The following is a 20083-nucleotide window of genomic DNA, read 5'->3' as shown; positions in this document are numbered from 1 at the left end:
TTTTTCCAGTTAACATACCCATCCTTTGCAAAGACAGAGGTACCAAATTTTTCAGGCTTCCCCGGATCAAAGAAAAGATAACAATATAAGCAATAAGCTGCATCCTTCTTTTCACTAAACTCTAGCCAATCAAACTCATCAAACCAAGTTTTTTGAAATGATCTCCATTGACCAGTTTGCCATTTGTGAGGAAAGATAAAATTACGAGGTTGGGTTGGACCACACAAAGCATATGCTCTTCTTACTTGGTCTCTAATTTCATGTGCATATTCTTCAATTGGTTTGCGATTTCCTAGATCTCCAACAACATCGGATTGACTAAATTCCATTTTACGTATCTTTGGTTGATATGTGCTATCATTAGTGCCTGGAGATGCTGATGTACCAGTACCACTTGTACTGGGGAAATATGTGCGCAATGTTCTTTTAGACATTTGAACAATCTCAATCTGCAATTTAAATCATAATCAAATTTTAAAATTAATTCTGTGTTCATAAATCATGCTTGAAAGTTCAGAAAAATAAAGAAAAAGAAAAAAATACCTCTGTCTGACTGTCTCTTTCTCTGGCTCGATGGGGATTGGGGAAATGGGGAACTGCGAGGCTGCCGGATGCCCAGATCAGCAGGCCGGCCACCACCGCCCGCTGGTTCGCCAGACGCCGGCTCGCCGTTCACCGCCTGCTCCTGGTTCACCGGACGTTGGCGCGCCTCCTCGCCGCACGCTCGCGGCTCGCCCCTGCGGCCCTGCCGCCGGTCGCCTCACCAGTCGAGGCCCTCGACCGCCGCACGCCCAGCGCCCGCACCCACACTACTGCCACCGGCCACTGGCGCCGCGCAAGTGCAACCCTAGGCCGCCCGCCGGCCGCCGCCGCCTCTTCCTGCGAGAGCGTTGCGAATCGCACAGTCACGCGGCGCCCAATCAGTGTGTCGGCCGATGGAGGTGAGATTGTGAGAAACTACTGGGCCTCTGGTCTCTGGACTCAGTATGTTATTTGTTTGCTATTGGGCTACTTGCCAAGTGATGGGCCTCTGAAATTAATGAAAAAAGGCCCAGGAAAAAATAAACGCCCAGGTCGTCTTCAACCTCCGCCCAGAAGGCTTCTCGACGCTCCTAGCCCTTCCTTCCCTTCGTTAATGGCCGATTTTTTTGGGGGGGGGAGGGGGCTAAGGGAAGGCTCCAAAGGCACTGCTAGGGTAGGGGGGCTCAAGCCCTGCCAGCCCGGCTGGCAAATCTGCCCCTGGGGAAAACAGAAAGAGGACAGGAATCCTAACCGGTTTTTGGAGAGGAACAATGGCGACGGACGGCGTGCCCTAATTTTTCTTCTCTTCTCTTCTCTTCCTCTCCCGCTACACTCTCCTTTTCTCGATCTGGTCACCCACGGCAAAGGGGCAGCGCAGGTAGGGATGGGGGGGTTAGGGTTAGAAGGGGGTACTGTAGTGCGGGTGCTGTAGCATGCAGTACTTAGCATGGCCTGCCCGTCTAGCAACTTAAAAAATATAACTTTTTGATTCAAACTCCAAACGCGACATGTAGATAGTTAAACGGAATGTACTCGACGAGCTCTACGGAACCACAGTATCCGTTTGTCCAATCGAGCAACGGATGAAAAAAAATTAGCCATCAACTTTATGTATTCCCATGTAGAAAGCGTATTTTATCCTTTATTCATCTTGAGTGTTACATTGTCACTCCAAAATTTGGTTAGTTTTTATGGTTTCATCTTGTATCTAGTGTATTATCCATCATGATCTCCAAAATTAGATTACATATCTAGATAGTGGATCTAGTTTTCTAAGGAACGGTGAATTTGATTTGAAACTTATCTGTATTATTTTAATTGCAGATGGACAGAGCATGGATGTACAATGTGTCCAAAATATATCAGTGGTGTCTTTTCTTTTCTTCAAGTGGCCAAGGATGATATGCAAAAGAAGAATAGAGAACAAATGTATTGTCCATGCCTTGACTTCAACAATCTGAAGACATGGGCTCACTCATCCATTATCAAATCACACTTGATCCGTAGGGGTTTCACATGAAGCTACAGATGACACAATCGATCGAGATGATATACCCTCTAGCAATGTTGTTCCACTAAAAGTTGATATTTTCATTTGTGACACATTGAAAATGGATCAGATGTTGCGGGACGCTGAAGCTAAGATATGTAGTGAGGGATGACATAGAAAATTTGAGGCTTTACTAGAGGCCCAAGAGAAGTTGTTGTATCCAGGTTGTAATGAGAGGCATGCCTTGTTGCATTTCACACTTGACCTCTTACGATTGAAGCAACTCATGGTTGGTCTGGTACATGTTTTGATGATCTATGTCTGCTACAAGATGTCCTTCCTAAGCCAAACCTAGTGTCTTCTACAACATATGATGCAAAGAAGATCATTTGTCCACTTGAATTGGAAGTTCAAAACATATATGCCTATCGAAACCATTGTATCCTCTACCGCAATAAGTATGCAAACTTGCTCGCATGTCCGGTATGCAAAAGCCCTCGATTCAAAGAACAATGATAGGTTAAAAGAGGGTGAGGAGTTGAAGAAAGGAATTTCCACTTTGGTGATGTGGTACTTGCCCATAATTCCTCGCTTGAAACATTTCTTCGCAAACTCAAGAGATGCAGAACTGGCATCTTGGCACGACGATAAACTTAGGAAAGATAGAATGCTATGACACCCAGCTGATGCAATGCAGTGGAGGAAGATTGATATGATATATCCGACTTTTGGTGGTGATCCAAAGAATTTGAGGTTTGGGTTGACTACCGATGCAATAAATCCTTATGGTGACTGGAATAGCAAACACAGCACCTGGCCACTACTTCTCTGTATGTGTTGGTACTTTGTAACGTCACGAATAAAATCTGCAATGCACTGATACCGCTGTAGCTTTCACCCAAGAGTATTTCAAGATATCATATCCACTGGGGAACGTGAGTACACTATCTACAGGTTCAGGCTGTCCAAGGACACACACACTGGTGTAGGAGGATATGGCAGAGAGGACTTTCTAAGATCTAGAATCTATGTTTTGAAGAAGAGATCACATCACTGTTATACTTCGAGCTACTGGTTTCGACCGACTTTTGGGGACCAACCTCACCTTCCCACGTGTCACTGAGAGTCGGTGGGGCCCGTGGGCCGCCACCACATGGTCGGCCGACTATGGTGGTCGATCGGCCATGGGTTGCGCCCGTTCGGCCTGGTTCTTGGTCTGAAGGCTGCTAGGTTGGCCCTCATGTCATGTATATAGGTTTGGGCTTGTCTTAAGTAAAAGCAAGAACTAAGGCGGACCCGACTTCACATGATATGACACCTGCATACAGATTCTAAACTTCACCCTTACCTATGAATTTTGAAGTGTCTACCATGAATTTTGTGGATGGATGGAATGGCATACACTATGTAAGAAGAGGCCTATAGTGACGGGCGTCATCTCCCTAAGGTGACGGCCATCGCACCCGTCACCTGTACATCGTCACTGATTAGAACAGAAAAGTGACGGGCAAAAGCCCGTCACCTATGTACCTAAAAAGTGACGGGCATCAGTGTGAGCCGTCACCTATGGTATTCTTAGTCCGTCACCTATGTGAACACATAGGTGACGGGCATCATTCTTTTGCGTGCTAAAATAAATATTTGCAGCGGGAATAAAAAATCAAAAAAATATTTTCTTTTTTTGCGCAAATATGCGCATGTGCGATATTTTTTTGCGTTACTAGGATTCGAACCCACAACCTCAGCCTCGCGCGTATCTTTCCCTACCACTAGGCTACACCATCACATGTGATGAGAAATGAGATAGTTTCCTTTTACCATCACTTTCTAATATCTTATATAACCTGTTTCACAGCTATAATGATCTCAAATGAAAAACTTTTCAACTACAAAGTTGTAGATCTAGTGGCGAGCTACAACTTTCGTATACACCTTTCTTCCATCTGAGGTCATTTGAAAATTTTGAAAATTTGAAATTCAAAATTTATACCATATATTTGGGTACCAAAACAACCTCAACTGAAAAAATTTTGAACTACAAAGTTGTAGATCTGGTTGAGGCCTACAACTTTTGTATAGACTAATTTTTTATTTGAGACAATTTGAATTTTTCAAAAATTGTATGTTCAAATATTAATAAAAGTTACAAAGGTGACGCGCCTTGATATTGCACGGCACCTATGTCATCACAAAGATGACATGCTTTGATATTGCCCGTCACCTTTTACTTATCAAAGTCTGTCATCTATACTGACCTTATAGGTGACGTGCTTTATTGTTGCCCGTCACCTATATCAAACTTATAGGTGAGGGGCCATAAATGTGGCCCGTCACCTATAACAAAGGTGACGTGCTTTGATGTTGCATGTCACCTATATCATTTCAAAGGTGACTGGCAACGTTTTAGAGAGGCCACCAAGAGGTAAAAGGTGACGTGCATCATCTTCGCGCCTCACCCATATAGCAAAGGTGATGTAAAACAACAACATGTCACCTTTGTGCACGTCACTATAGGTCATTTTTTACATAGTGATAGCTGCCTTCTAGTGTAGAAGTTCAGCTGGTGGAGCACATGATCTTGATCAAACAAGTATGAAAGACATCTCACTAGGGTCATAAAGTTTGATGAAGCTCAAAGCAACAACAAGGCACATATGTGTAAAGATTTGTATCATGAAGATCATTATATTCCTTTGGTAGGACAAACACGTGGAGTTGTAAAGCCAATGGAGGTTTTCTTTTTTATAAAAATTTCCTAGATATAGAAGTAGATAAAGCAAGGATTCTTCCGTCAAACCATATCTCACTAGTCGACAACTTAATAATTATGGGTTCCCTAAGATATGATTCACAAGCTCAGACTTAGCAAAGAATAAGAAGTATACAAACCAATCATAGAGAATCACAGAACCAGATGATACATTGAGTTTAATTTTAATGATTAACCAAGCTTTCATTTAAACTCATAGGTTAGGGAGAGCGAGGGTTAGGGTGCGCAAACCGTCACAATGAAGAATGAACGGTAGTAGTTCCAGTTGGCCAAACCTTGCTAGCACCAGTTCGTCTTGGCTTTTTACGTGCTGGTTCATTCGGTGTTGTGCACGTGTTGTGGGAGATCTTGAGTGTATATGCTTGAAGGCACCGAGAGATCTCCCCCACACTTGTTCTTGTACCTAGTGCTTATTCAAAAACAAAAAATATGGAAACAAACTAATAGCTCTACCGGTTTTAAGAACCAGAGAGCTCCTAAAATTTATTTGAAACTAAAATTTAATCTCACCAAGATACTTACTCAAGCAAGGATGAACTAAGATTGCATCCACATGAGTATGTTGTGCAACATTAATCCAAAACATTGGCTTACCTTTCCATTTGAATTCAGCTCACTGACTCGCCCAATTGGATTTAAAGATTTCTGCAAGGGTTAGTCCACATATGCAACCAATATCTATAAAGGTATTAACTCTAGAACATCAATCAAACTTGACCAAGGTCTAGTTTGCCTGAAGAGGACATTTTAGCCCAAACACCATGCTTGATTTAAAACGCCTATGAATGTGTTGTGCACCACACACATTCAAACCAAAGCATACAAGGACAGATAAAGGGAGCACGAAGCATGATTGAGCATTATTCGAAGGGAGATAGGCATGAGCATGAAGCTGGTGATCCTCGAGCATCCTCCTGGCAGGGCTTTGCTTAATTTCAAAAGTAGGACATTGAGAGCACTTACCATGGCGTTTTGTTGAAGAAGACTCAATGTTGTCACCATGGCAATTCCTCTCATTTTTTTATTTTTTTATAGAGCAAGACGCAAGGACATACACCAATTCCAAGACAAGATATGAATTGAGAAAGGAACTTATTTCGGGGTACTGACATACTTCCCCCACACTTGGAGTTTGCAAGCCTTTAAGTGTATGGAGTTCAAGTCTCCTCTTGTAGTTGTTCCTTCATCAAGGCATATCGAGGTGTTACTTGTCCATCATTCTTCTTGATCTTCCCCTGGAAAGGTTAGAGACCAAAAATACCCAAAGGAAAACTATATCCTAGAACATGCTCTTGCGTTTTATTGGAAGGGAAATAAAGAAGTAAATAAATAAATGATAGTCCGGGCTATCTCCCGCAGTGCTTTGTTTCTGGTCATAAGCTCGACCATGATAACCCTTATAGCCTTCATTGGTGATGGGTCATTGTTTCACCACCAATCATTGAAGCTAGCTACAAGGTTAGTGCCATAGTGCACCCACAAAATCTGCAATGTTTACGATAAACATATACATCTACAACCAATCTTTTGAAGATTTTGCAAAAGAGGACCTTAGGTTGGTTGTAGTCCTCGTGTATGCACGGTGCACTAAGCATGCCTGACTCTGGAGTTGCATTGAATGAGCATGGTTTACGTGGTATGTCAAAAGAAACTCCCATGCTCATTTGTGGAATCTTTTTCTTTGGACTCCAGAGTCGGGGCCTCACAAAGTTCCATGGCCCATTGATTCTCCATCTCAAGAGATTTGTCGTGAAAGCTCATAGTCGTATCTCGATCAAGGTCGAGAACAACAGATTCTAGGCCATCGGGAAGTGGCTCAAACTCGGTCAAGGATGATGATGATCGTTCACAAGAGTGAAGGCTACCCTCCGAATCGTATTCTTCAGAGGATTCTAGAACTCCCAAGAGAATGGGCTCGGATGATATGAATGGAGATGTATGCATTATCTCCTCGAGCAAATTCTGCTCAGAGAAATGCTTTGCCATGGGATTTTCTAAACAACGGGTAGCAGTGGCGGAAGCATTTTCCCTTGGCATTTCATCTAGGCTCCCATGAGATGCCAGAATTTTTCTAGTAGGAGGCCTAGGAGAAGATCAAAATTGACGATGTTGTAGATGTGAAAATCTAAATGCACCTCAATTTGGTCTATGATAATAGGCACATCCCTTGCAATTCCTCGACATTCAAAGTACAGTCCTGATGGACTTTTAAAGTATTTATCGGTCAGGGTTAAAGGCTTGTTACCCACAAGAGTATCCAAGAGGCACTCGGGTATGATGCAAACCTCAGCAGCAAGGTCATGAAGAGCTTCTACGTTATTTCCCTTCATAGAACAAGTGATGGTTGCAGAGGTTGGGCTAATCCGAATTGCTTCGGAAGCACGCTTTGCCTCCTTTGACCAATCCAATGTGAGTGTATGGCAGGAAATTGCATCGAGAGTCTCATAAAGACACAACGATTTCATAGGCTCCTCGTGCCTAAGATGATTCGAGGTGTTTCAGATGTTTCGTAAAGGTTCATCCTCGAATCGAAAACAGGACTTTGGAGGTTGAATTTCTTATTCGTCTGATGTTCCTAGTTCGGGCGCGAGTTCTATGGCTGAAATCTAAGGATGTAGAAGTTGACGGACTGGATTCAGCTGCTAGAAGATCCTCTTGGTGTGACTCGCACTCTTGTTGGATGGGTTCGTTGTGGTTGGTAGGGAATGAAGAGTTTTCTAATAGAAAATCTAAGATCTCTCTTTCTTCCATTAGAGTTATCTGAGCAAACAAATCTCCGGCGGCGATGTCGAGGTTCAGGGCAGATTTCATGCCTAAACCCGAGCATAAGATGTTCAATGATACATCCTCAGGTAGAGACAAGTCTGGGCTAGACGCCAAAAGGCGTAAGAATCTAACCCAAGCTGCATCTATGAACTCCTCCTCTAATTGCTTAAAGTCGAGGATATCTATCGGTAGGGAGTTTATGCGTTTATCGCGAGAAAACGAGTGGCAAAAGTCAGCTCGAAGCTCTTTCCAATTACCGCACATACTTCCTATCATGCGGGTGTACCATTGCTCCGCCCTCTCTGTGAGAGAAAGGAAACAACTTCCACCGCAAGGCCTCCTGTGTCATGCCTGGGATTACCAATCTCGAACACAGTTCCTCGAACACTTTCAAATGATCGCCGAGATCTTCACTAATTGTTCCAGAGAAGGGTCGATTTCGAACCATGGCTTTGAAGGCAGGGCGGGGTTCACCGCTTGCCGAAAGAAATGGATTCGATGAGGATGATGGCTTCCAGAACTCGCCCTTGGGGTTAGAGAGCTGTGGAAATGATAGCTGCTCCATGGGTAGCGGGGGTTGAGGTAGAAATAAAGAAAAGGAAAGAGATACGAGGACGATTGAGTCCGTAGATAATGTAGCTGCCATTCCCCAGCAATGGCGCTAGAAAGCTTGTTGGTACTTTGTAACGTCACGAATAAAATCCGCAAGCGCAAGGACACCACTGTAGCTTTCACCCAAGAGTATTTCAGGATATCGTATCCACTGGGGAACGTGAGTACACTATCTACGGGTTCAGGCTGTCCAAGGACACACACACACTGGTGTAGTAGGATAGGGCAGAGAGGACTTTCTAAGATCTAGAATCTATAATTCGAAGAAGAGATCATGTCGCTGTTGTACTTCGAGCTACTGGTTTCGACCGGCTTATACAAGTCGATAGCTTCAATAATACGTGCTCTATCCAATATCCGAACGTGGAGGATTACTAGGGCTCGAATAGGGCTGTCACCACCTACCGGCTACCTCTACAAACCGTGGGACTATCAGACAAATGAGTTGTATAGTCCAGCCTAGACACCACATCTACGCTATTCCCTACTAACTCTATAGGCGATCAGGATTATTCTTTTCTATCTGGAGCCCAACTCTAGAGTCAAATGCTACTCTCTAAGCATACACATCAACTTATATAAGGCAGAGATGATAACTTGCAATCTAAACTCTAATTCTAGATAAGAAAGTCTCGAACACTTACAACCGAATAAGCATCCATTAAGGTACAAGCGGAGAAGAGCGCCGACAGACCCAACACCTCCCCCGACTCTCTCTCACTCTCGGAGAGGTACAAATTGGAGAAGAGAGCCGTTACCGGTGCCCCTCCTGAGTACCTCTACTCCTAAACTCCCTAAGGTGACTCTACACCTCAAGTGAGGACTCAAGAGAAGAGTAAAATGTGTTGTGTGAAGTGTGTGGTGTGTGTTCATTTGGAGCCCCTCCCCTTGTATTTATAGGAGGGAACCACCCTCATCTCGCCCGGGAATGAAGCCAAACTGCCATTGGGGACCAACCACACCTCTTGGTCTGAAGGCTGCTAGGTGAGCCCTCATGTCATGTATATAGGTTTGGGCTTGTCTTAAGTCAGTTTGGTAGCTCTGGTGGGCCCGTAGATCCTCGTGAATGCGTCTGATTCATCGAGAAGTTGTTGCCTCGGATCCATGATGTGTCACCTTGCTTTTGGGTTGCCTTCTCTTCTCATTTCCAAGCATAAGTAACCTGCACACAAATGTACACCTACACTTTGTAGAATTCGTTAGCAATAACTCTCACCACTAGTGTTGACGCTCGTCTTTCATTTGCTCATGCAGAAGCTGATAGCTTGCTCTGATGGTCGGGTTTGTATCTTGATGCTTGAAGCCTGTTTTACCTGCATTTCTGCCTGAATTCCAATGTAATAATATTTCTAAGAGGAAACGTGGAATTGGCTCTTTCTAGATAACATCAGCAGGTATGAGACTTTATTCTCATGACTTCAGGCTCAAGATGATGCCTGAAATTAGTCGTTAGTGAGCGTCAACAGTATGTACAACCTCCCTCCTTGGCTATGTATGAAGCGCAAGTACATAATGATGCCGATACTAATCCAAAGGCCGAAGCAACCTAGAAATGATATAGATGTTTTCCAGGAACTGTTGATGGAAGATTTTGCAACATTGTGGAATTAAGGGGTTCAAGTCTAGGATGAGTACAAGAGACAATTTTGAATTGGGCGCAATGGTGTTTGTGACTACAACTGACTATCCGGCCAATGATAACTTGTTGGGACAGACTATAAAGGGAGGTTTTGCATGCTTATTAAGTTGTGGAGATGATACATTTAATCTTTTCCTAAAGAACTCTTGGAAAACTATATACATGCGGCACCGTCAATTCTTATGTAAGAACCATAGGTACCGCAACATGGTGTCTTTGTTTGACAATACAAAGGAGCAGGGTTTGGCTCGAAAAACTCTTAGTGGGGCCGAAGTATTTAAGAAGGTTCAAAATGTCAATGTTTTTCTTGCTAAGAGAAAGCATCATGCTCCATAAAAGGATGAACCAAAGTCAATGTGGAAGAAGTGATCCATCTTCTGGGACTACTTGCCTTACTGGAGTGATTTGGACATCCGTCACAGCGTTGATGCGATGCATTTGACAAAGAATGTATGTGCAAGAATCCCCGGAAGCCTACTTAAGGATGGTATCAAGTCACGAAAAGATATAGCTGATATGAACATCAGGCCGGAGCTTCACCCTGAAGGGAGACCAAATAGCAAAAGTTACCTTCCACCGTCCTTCTTTACTCTCTCAAAGGTCGAGAAAACCAAATTGTGTTAGTGCTTGCATGATCTAAAAGTGCCAACAGGTTACTCAAGTAACATCAGTAGGCTAGTGATTCATCGCCCAAGATATCAAAGAGCAAAGAAAAGGATAAACCTGCAGAAAATTCCATAGCATATCCAGAGAAGTTAGCACAAAAGCAGCTAGTGAAGGGAAGGACGATAAACCCGCACACAAGAACTACAGTGCATTTCTAGTTCCTGAACAGTATGAGCAAGGATTGCCGCTTTGCACACAAACACGTTTAGTGAAAATGTCACTTCAGTGTAGGGCTTTGCATGATTGGTACATGAAGGCGACCAATGAGCAGGGATATTATAACCTGGTGGGGAAGTTTGGATATAAGCAGTTTCAGCACCGATCTGATAGACTTTGGGTTGATTTTGATGATTTGCAGAATCTGTACCACATGCTGTGCTTGGATTCTAAATTGATGAGATGCTGGACATTGTAAGTGTCTACAACTTTGAAGCATGTTCATGGCCTAGCTACTTGTTTTTGTTTGTAACCTAATTATTTTGTAATTATAGCATGTATCAAGAAGCCAGAGCCTATGATGCACTAATCGGATTTCTAGACCCATGCACAAACTTTCAAACTTACCTACGGTTAAAGCCAAAAGCTGTTGAAAAATACTTGACTGATGTCATGTATCACAGCCAAAAGATGAGTCACATACTTGGAGCCTACAACTTTGAGTGTTTCCAATGCTTACCTATTTGATCCAGATCAGGAACTATTACTGCTAGTTAATGATTAATTGTAGGCTGACTAAAAGTTTGTGTGCAGTGACCATTGGATACTAGTAGTTTTAAGACCTTTGGATGGCCACATGATTTTTTTGGACCCCTTGGACTACAATCAGGAGGGTTACCAAGAATTTAAAGATATAATCCAATAGTAATTCAAATTCCTTTATATAGTGATTTAAAGCATTATATTGCAATGTTTGATTAAAGCTTTTCATAATTCCTTTTTATATGTTTGGAGCTTATAACAGATACGCTACTACAAATATTATTTTTACTACCGTTATTTTTACCACTTGTTTAATAGAAACCGGCAGTGAAAATGCTTCACCGGTTTCTAAATAGAAGAGCATAATAGAAGTTGAACGGGTGGTGAAAATGATTTTCACTGTCGGCTCGTGATAGGGGCCGACGGTGGAAATGGAACTGATTATCACCACCGGTGCTAGCGCCATGGGCCGACGCCCGACGGTGATAATGATTTTGAGTACCGAGCTGATTACATTTGGGGCCGGCAGTGAAAGGCCCGGCCCGTATCACGAGCTACACCAACGGCGCTCGTGCTCAAACAAAGAAGCTTTTACCCGTTCGCGTCGCCGTTGATCTGCTTCTTCTCGGCGCCGCCGCTGGCCTCAGATGCATATCCGCCCCGACGCCGGTCTTGCCCCGATGCGCCAAACTGCCGCCCGCCGATCCCCGCCTGCCGGAGCGCCCACCAGCAACGGCGCCGGCACCGGCGCGGTTGTTGCACTGGCGGCCGTGGACGAGGCAGCCACCGCCGGTGGGGCGCAGGTGCCCGTGGCGCCCTACATTAAGCGGCACCGCAGCCACATCGTCCGCGTCGACGTCCGACTGCGCTGCCCGACGCCGCGGCCCGTGGGGACTGCGCCCCACCGTGGCACCTGGTCGACGGCCTCCGCCCCAACGCTGTGCCACAGCCCGTCGTGCGGCCTGGCCGCCGCGCAGCATGGCTGAACTTCCCCACCACCGGCGAGGACAGAGGCAGCACGTCCCTCGCACACTGCCGCCAGACATTAAAGTGAGCTGAGGTATGCATGCATGTTGTTTGATGAAATGTCTAGGAAAACCAAATCTTCAGCTAGTTGTCTAAGTGAATGAAGTGCTCTGTTCCATTGCATTAGAAACAAAAAGAGAAAAAAATGGCACGTTTCTTCTTACAGCTTGGAATCATCTGCCGCGTATGATGACTAACTGACGTGAGGCAGGCCAATCTTAGATAGAATCATAAGTATTACACTGCTACTGAGTTCTGAAGCAATGACAGAAAACTGTATCTGAAATTGGACATGTATCTTGTTGAATTAATTGATTACCTCAACATTTAACATCAATGATTTCAATTGTGCTGGCCCAATCAGCAATGCGGGATCTCTGATGACACATGTACTACGTACCTCCTTCCAGCTCGTTTTGATTCTTCATATGAGGAGGTATGATTTAGGATGAAAGTGCCAACTTACTGAACTACGTTTGAATTGCTCTCATTTAACTTTGAAGTGCTTCATGCTTTATAATCTTGTGATCATGAGCTGGCAAATTGGCCAGTAGTTGAAGTGCTAAATAACTTATGAACTATCCTTCTGAATGGAGGAATAATGGCTGAAGCGACTATCACATCATGGCAGATGAAAGTAGTGGAGAAACTCATCAGTGTGGCACCGAGATCGATTTAGGATAACTGTAAAGTAGAGCAAACTAGCCACACATCCTGAAGGTTTGTTAATGATCTTGATCCTATTTTATGCGCCGTATAGTTCTTATAATAACTATCATCCATATTCTAACTATCTTTCCTTCTACGGGCAGCATTACAAGATACCTCCCCAATAACTAATGATATCTACACTGCCTGATGCAATTGTGTGCAGGATTACTGTGCTCGAGATGCTCTCTGAGGCCTCAACAATTATATTAACGATCCCAGCTTTGAAGATCAGCTCGATCTCTGCGCCTTGGGGCTTATAAGCTAATTGAGTTTAGAGAAACGGGAGATGTGTTGGCTCTCAACCATATGTATGACAACACAGCTAGAGTTGGATATTTGCACTATGTCATGGAACTTGTGACAGATGTGAATTAACTCCTATAGAACTTGTAAGACTTCTGGTGTGGACTTGTGTCACTTGTAATAACATTTGATACATTTTAGTCTGAGATTGATTTATATTTGATGTATGTACGTGTGAATCATATTATATCTTTGAAATGTGCTTCTATTGTGAAAATTGAGCTAAAAGAATATTGCCTCGAAAGGATTATCACCGCCGGCCCATAACACGGGCCGGCTGTGAAAGAATATTGCTTCTATGTGGGTATTATGTTTGCCATTACATGATGAAATTTGTGGAAGACCTTGCTTTTGAATCAGAGGTTTTTCAATGTAACCTATCATTTTATGAATATGCAGCCCTCTAATATTATCTACTACTTGATAAGGCCAATGTAGCATGTATGGATCTGATCCCAAGCGTTTACATTTCACAGGAATCATTACCTGCTTTAGAAATATGATGAGGAATATCTGGAACATGTGGCATCTTCTGGTGCATTTCATTCTTGCACACACGCACGCACGTTAAGTGAATCGAAGCATAGTACTGGATGGCCTCCCCTCCCCTCCCCCGACCTCTCGCCTCGCCCCCACGGCGACCGAGCCCAGATCCGCCGCCGCCGACGAGCCCCCCAACCACCGCCGCCCTTCAGCCCCCCAAGACCTTCCGATCTGTCAGCCCCAAGCCGCAGCCCCAAACCAAACCATGCAGAGACCGAGATCCCTGGCCGCTATTCGACGCGGCCATCGTCGCCTTCCCGGCAGCCGCGCCTCAAATCCATCGTGGTGACGCCGGCCGCGGACTCAGCACCCGCCTACGTTGCCGCGCCGCGGACCAGTCCAATCTCCTCAAAGCGTGTGCGTTTCGATTTTACTGCTCCAGCAACCACCAGCGGCCACCACTCACCCCGGAGATTCAGGTGTGTTTAGTTACACCGTGTAAACGCAAAAAAGCTGTAAGCACATTAAAGTAAAAAAAAATCTTACTAATTTGAAGTACTAAATAAAGTCTATTTATAAAATTTTTTGCATGGATGGGCTGTAAATCGCGAGACGAATCTAATGAGCCTACTTAATCCATGATTTGCAACAGTGATGTTACAGTAATCATCCGCTAATTATTGATTAATCATGAATTAATTAGCATCATTATATTCGTCTCGCGATTTACAACCCATCTATACAAAATGTTTTGTAAATAGACTTTATTTAGTGCTTCAAATTGGGAAGATTCGAAACGCAAAATTTTTTACGTTTACACCCTATCGAAAACACGGCCTCAAACATCTGCCGACCAAATCCTGCCTCAGATCCGCATTGACTGCCACCTCCACCGCCGAGCAGTAAAATCGGCCTTGGGCGGTTTTGGTAGCAACAAAAATTTTAATCAATAATTAAGAGTATTAAATGGAGGCAATTTGTAAAACTAACTCCACAACTCTGCGCTACTTCGCGAGATGAACCTAATGAGGTCTTTGACCGCACGATTAGAGATTGATTACTGTAGTATCACTGTATTCAATCATTGATTAATTACCGTCATTAGATTCATTTCGAAAAATTACACAAATCCGTGAAAAATTTTTGCAAATAAATTTCGTTTAATATTCTATGTATACAAAATTCTTTTCTCGAGAATCATATGCTATTTGTGATACCCAAAACCAAACAGGGCCAAGTTCAGCACCTGCCGCTGCAAAGGGGAGACATTCAATTTCCCCCCAACTAGAAGCAACAGGTCAGTCGACTGTGTTGCAGCCCCGAAGAAGGCCTAGCGATGTTCACGAAGACGAGCTGGAGGGATGGACGACGGTACGGCGGAAGCATGGGCGCCGCGGCGGAGTCAATGCGCCAGCAACGTCAAGTCGCCCAAAAACCGGTGCCTCTCCTCGCCGGACGCCCGCATATGAAAATCTCCTGGTAAGCGTTAGGTCTTGTTTGGCTCTACTTTTTTTCAAAAGTCTCTATTACATCAAAAAGAATTTTACTATTTTATAGTATTAAATAAAATCTGTTTATAAATGTTTTTTGACAGCTGAGTGCTTTTTCGCGAGACGAATCTAATGAGCCTAATTAATTCATAATTTGCTATAGTGATTCTACAGTAACCATTCGCTAATCATAGATTAAGATACCTCATTAGATTCGTCTCGCAGTTTAGCCTCAGGATTCAACAGTTAGTGGTAAATGCTTCCGCTGCTTGGCAAAAGGGCATTGTGCTGCGGATTGCAGGGACCCAGTTAAGTGCTTCAATTGGGGTCGCTCTGGCCACAAAGCTTGGCATTGCACCTCGACGAGCAAAGCTGCCCCGCCGCGCCGACCACCTCCACCACCACGTCTAGACGACAGCAACTTCCCCCCACTTGGGAACGCAAGCGTGGCGTTGCCAGGGGATGCGTCGGAGCGCCCCATGGAGGCGTACGCCGTGGCCTCCACCACTCGCGACATGGAGCGGGAGCTGGAGCGGCTGTCCACCAACGCTGTGGTGGCGTGGCTGGGAAGAGGCCGCCCGGAGATCAGCCCCGACGTCGTGGAGCGAGCCTTCTGCTCCCAGTTCGCGGTGCGCCCAGAGGACTTCATTGTATCAAGACACTTCCCAGAGGACTTCTTCATCACCTTCGCGCACCGACACCACCGTGATGCGGCGGTGGAGCGCCGCGATTTCCCCTACGGCAACCTCGACTTCCGCATCAGGCAGTGGCAGCTTCCGACGCACGGCGACAACACCGACCTCAAGTACCACGTCCCCCTCTGCCTCGAGGGGATCCCGCTTCATGCCTGGAATGAGAGCATCGCCAAGCGCGTGGTGGCGAGTTCCTGCGATCTGCACTACGTGGAGGAGCAGTCCCTGCGTCGGGAGGACACGAGGGCTCTTAATCTCTGGGCCTGGACTGCAAACACGTCGTTCATCCCCAAGGTAACCTGGCTTTCCCTCACTGACAGGATGGTGGAGGTTCACCACGGCTTGGAACCCCCCGCAGGGCGCCGAGGTCTGTCCTTCCGGGTCATTGTGCACCTGGACCTCATCGAGGAACCGTCGACCAGGGATGGGCGCATCCCCCCACCCCGCGACTGCAAATGGCGCTACGGAGTCGCCGACGGCGAGCGCACGCCAAGAGACCGCCACGACCCCCCACCCACCGTGCATCACGACAGGCACCGTCGCGACGACGATGACGGCAACGGCCGTCGCGGCCGCCGCGACAGACAACTGGAGTTCCAGGCTCTTCCGAAGCCTATCACGTGCCCCCAAAAGGGGACGTGAGCGCTCGGAATCGAGACGGGGACACCACAAGGACCGGAGCTCTACAGCAGGAGGGCACCGCCGCCCCCTCGGCGTCTGCGACGACGTCTGCGACATGGTGCGCCGGGCACCGGGAGCTACTTCTACCCCTGGTGTCCGCGGCCGCAGCCGGGAGCAGCAGAGTTACCGCCGGACGAGCAGGAGGGCTCGCTCCGAGCCGCGGCCTCACCGCGCCGCAAGGACGGCAACACCGGAGGACCGACCGCGCTGCAACCCGGCCAGCAAGCTGGACAAGGCGGGCGGCGACCACCATTCCTCCCCTCAGCCACCCAAGATCCGAGCTCGTCGGCAAGAAGCGCAGGACGAACATGAAGAGGAAGAACCACACCACCAAGCAGTTGCTGAAGATTCCGGCGCTACGTCACCGTCAACACACGCCGAGCTGTCCTGGGACGAACTGCTGCCCAGTCAAGAACCTGCAACACCAGCCTCGACCACTGCTGCAGCTGGCAGCACAACTCCCCCAATGCCAGCCCCTCCCATTGCTGCAGAAAATGGGCAAGCATCGCCTGCAGCGACTGAACTGCAACAGCAGCGTGCGGCCCCTGAGCAAGATAGTGCTAGTGCAGGGGTTCTAGAGCAGGAACAGGCATCTGCAAACTTCATCAGCACCATCATTAGCCCCATTGAGCAGCCTCTGCTTCACACCTGTCAGGAGAACCAAGTGAAGCCACGCAGAACCAGAAAGCCACCAGGCAAGCCAACAAGGCGGAGTGCAAGATTGGCTGCTATTGCATGGCCGATGGGAGATGCCCAAAGCCGTGCACAGCAGATACTCCTGAAGCGCCTGGCAATCGCACAGGAGGGAGGGTGCCAAGATCAAGAAGAACTCCTGCAGCGCTTCATCAACATGTTCAAAGGTCCGCTCTCAAGCTTGGTGATCGAGGCCTTGTCGGGCCTTGATGGACCAGCGCTGCTGCGACAGATCAACGCCTGAGACTTCTTGATGTGCTTCGTTAGGGCTCTCTTTGCCATGTTAGCTAAGTCGTCGCCCGCCTGCCGAGGACGCGTCCTCCAACCTTTGTCGTCCTCCAACCTTTATTTTCTTTGAGTCGCCTCCTCTGTACCCGTCAGTGCGACTTCTTGGTAGTAGCCTGGGGCCTTCAACTACCAAGAGTCTGCACCCTTGTCGCCTCCGGCCGGGCGTCGTCCATGCCCCAGCTTGCAGCCACAGGCTTTCACAGTGCATCTGGCTGGACTTTCATGTTACCATCGTAAGCTTATTTGTGTGGCGTTGTTCTTCTGCTCTGCTGTTCTTAATCACTGGGTCCAAACATGCCTGCAATGTCACAAGGTAATTGCCAAATTTTGTGTTGGAATGTTCGGGGCTTGAATGATGGGGCAAGACGAGATTCTGTACATTAGCTAGTTCGGGACACCCGCAGCACAATTGTGTGCCTACAAGAGACTGAGCTAGCAACAGTAGACCAAGCTGTGATCCTGCGGATGCTCGGCGCAAAATTCCTGAACAATTTTGCTGCACTGCCAGCCACACAAACAAGGGGTGGTATTCTACTAGCACTCTCCGATGATCACTTCTCCTTATCACACGTCTCCCTCTCCGCCAACGCTATCACTGCCATGGTCACCATGAAAGCAGATGGTTTGGAGTGGTGGATCACGGTGGTTTATGGGCCCCAAACGGATGCAGATAAGCTTTTGTTCCTTCAGGAACTTAAGGACATCGCGAGGACTGCACATGAACGCTGGCTCGTGTTGGGAGACTTCAATCTCATATACCAAGCGGCCGACAAAAACAACACGAACTTGAACCGCCGGCTCATGGGCTCATTCAGAGCGACCATTGACGACCTTCACCTAAAAGAGATCCGCTTAAACGGCCGCCGTTATACATGGAGCAATGGTCAAGACAACCCAACGCTAACAAGAATTGATAGAATTTTTTGCACAGCTGATTGGGAGCTCCTCTTCCCTACCTGCTACCTCCACTCCATGCCGTCCCTCATGTCTGACCACTCTCCATTGCTCCTCCAAGGCGAACTCGACCACACGCCGAAGAACTATTTCAGATTTGAAAATTTCTGGGTGCACATGGAAGGATTCAAGGAGATAGTACAACAAGCTTGGACCAAACCAGTGCCATCACTCCAGCCTTTAAAATGCCTGCACATTAAAATGGCACGAACGGCCAAAGCTATCAAGAGGTGGAAAAAAAACAAAAATTGGAGACACAAAACTCCAACTAGCAATAGTTAAAGAAATCATTCTAGACCTCGAAACCGCCCAAGAGGACAGATCACTCTCACAAGAGGAACTCGAACTACTCAGGTGACTGGAAGCTCGCTCGGTGGGGCTGGCGATGATCGAAAAATCAAGGATACGCCAGCGCTCCAGGCTCACATACATCCATTTTGGGGACGCCAACTATTGACACCGTTTTTTTATACGTGTTAAAGAAGGTGATTTTTGTGAAGAGAAGGTGGTCGATTTGAAAGAAACCAAAAGATACACAGTGTTGGAATCGGCCGATGGAGTCCGTCTGATGGACCAGAAGAATATGCCGTGAAGATGCTGATTTGTCTGTTCTGGTGTTCGGCCGATGGATAGTTGCCGATGAAGTCAAGGAAGGAGAAGAAGATCTGGACTCTACGAAAATCTTGATGATTCAGTTGTAATATTTTAATTAGTTTATTTTTTAGATAGTCTTTTCTTTAAGGTCAAGTAATGTTTGTCGTAATTGGCTTGGACTTGATAACGCTAGGCTATATATATCAGTTGTAAGATACCGAAAAAATTTGATACACATCCAATACAACAAACTTTACAATTCCTTTGCACTTTTTCGGTGACTTCACCTTTTCTTTTCTTTTTTCGACGAGTTCTTTCAAGTTGATCAAGGACGCCTCACATTCGAGCGACTTGATTTGCTGGTGAGTTTTCGTTTTACCGAGTATATTTGAGCTTTAACTACCGGGCGCGGCGCATCGCTGTAACTTCGTTCAAATCTATTCAAAAGTTATCGAGTTTATCTAGGCTTTGACTTCCGAGCGCATTGCTGTCGTCTCGTCGAGATTTATTCACCAATTATCGATATCGGCTAGATTTGTAGGTTTTCCTATGCTTTTTGGCCATTATCACATCTAAAAACATACTAGATCGGCTTTAGGTTTTGGAGTAACACTTTTGTTATCTCAAGAGCCGGTTTAGATCTGTTTTTAGCTTCACATCATCTGAGTTACACATTCGTAGCTTAGATTTTGTCATACATACACGATCGACTGTTCAAAGCCGATTTTGTCATTTAGTGTATCGGCTGATTCTACCGATACGCTTGTCTACTACGCGCTTGCATTTAATATCTTTTTGTCGTCTATAGTATCGGCAAAACTTGCCGATACGCCCATCTGAGAGATATTCGGAATCCCAGCCGATACGCTCTCGAATTTGACTTTGTTTTCTCCCTTGTCAATTTCAAGTCAAATTAACTGGCACGCTTGGTTGACTTTCCGTGACTCGGCGAACACTTACCCTCGGATTCCAGTGTGTTGATTTTTGCATCAACACATTTTTTGG

At 46.0% G+C, this 20083-nt stretch overlaps 1 long non-coding RNA gene across 1 annotated transcript; it reads left to right on the top strand.

Annotated features, from left to right (window-relative positions):
• The first annotated feature begins 11707 nt into the window (after positions 1-11707).
• LOC120651418 lies at positions 11708-13401 on the top strand. Its single transcript, XR_005666168.1, has 2 exons — positions 11708-12909; positions 13064-13401. It is a non-coding gene; the product is annotated as an uncharacterized LOC120651418 (long non-coding RNA).
• The last annotated feature ends 6682 nt before the right edge of the window (positions 13402-20083 follow it).

Source organism: Panicum virgatum, chromosome 9K (assembly GCF_016808335.1).
Source record: "Panicum virgatum strain AP13 chromosome 9K, P.virgatum_v5, whole genome shotgun sequence".
Classification (NCBI taxonomy): Eukaryota; Viridiplantae; Streptophyta; class Magnoliopsida; order Poales; family Poaceae; genus Panicum; species Panicum virgatum.
The sequence above is the reverse complement of the archived record's forward strand: the minus strand, read 5'-3'. Positions and strand labels throughout refer to the sequence as shown.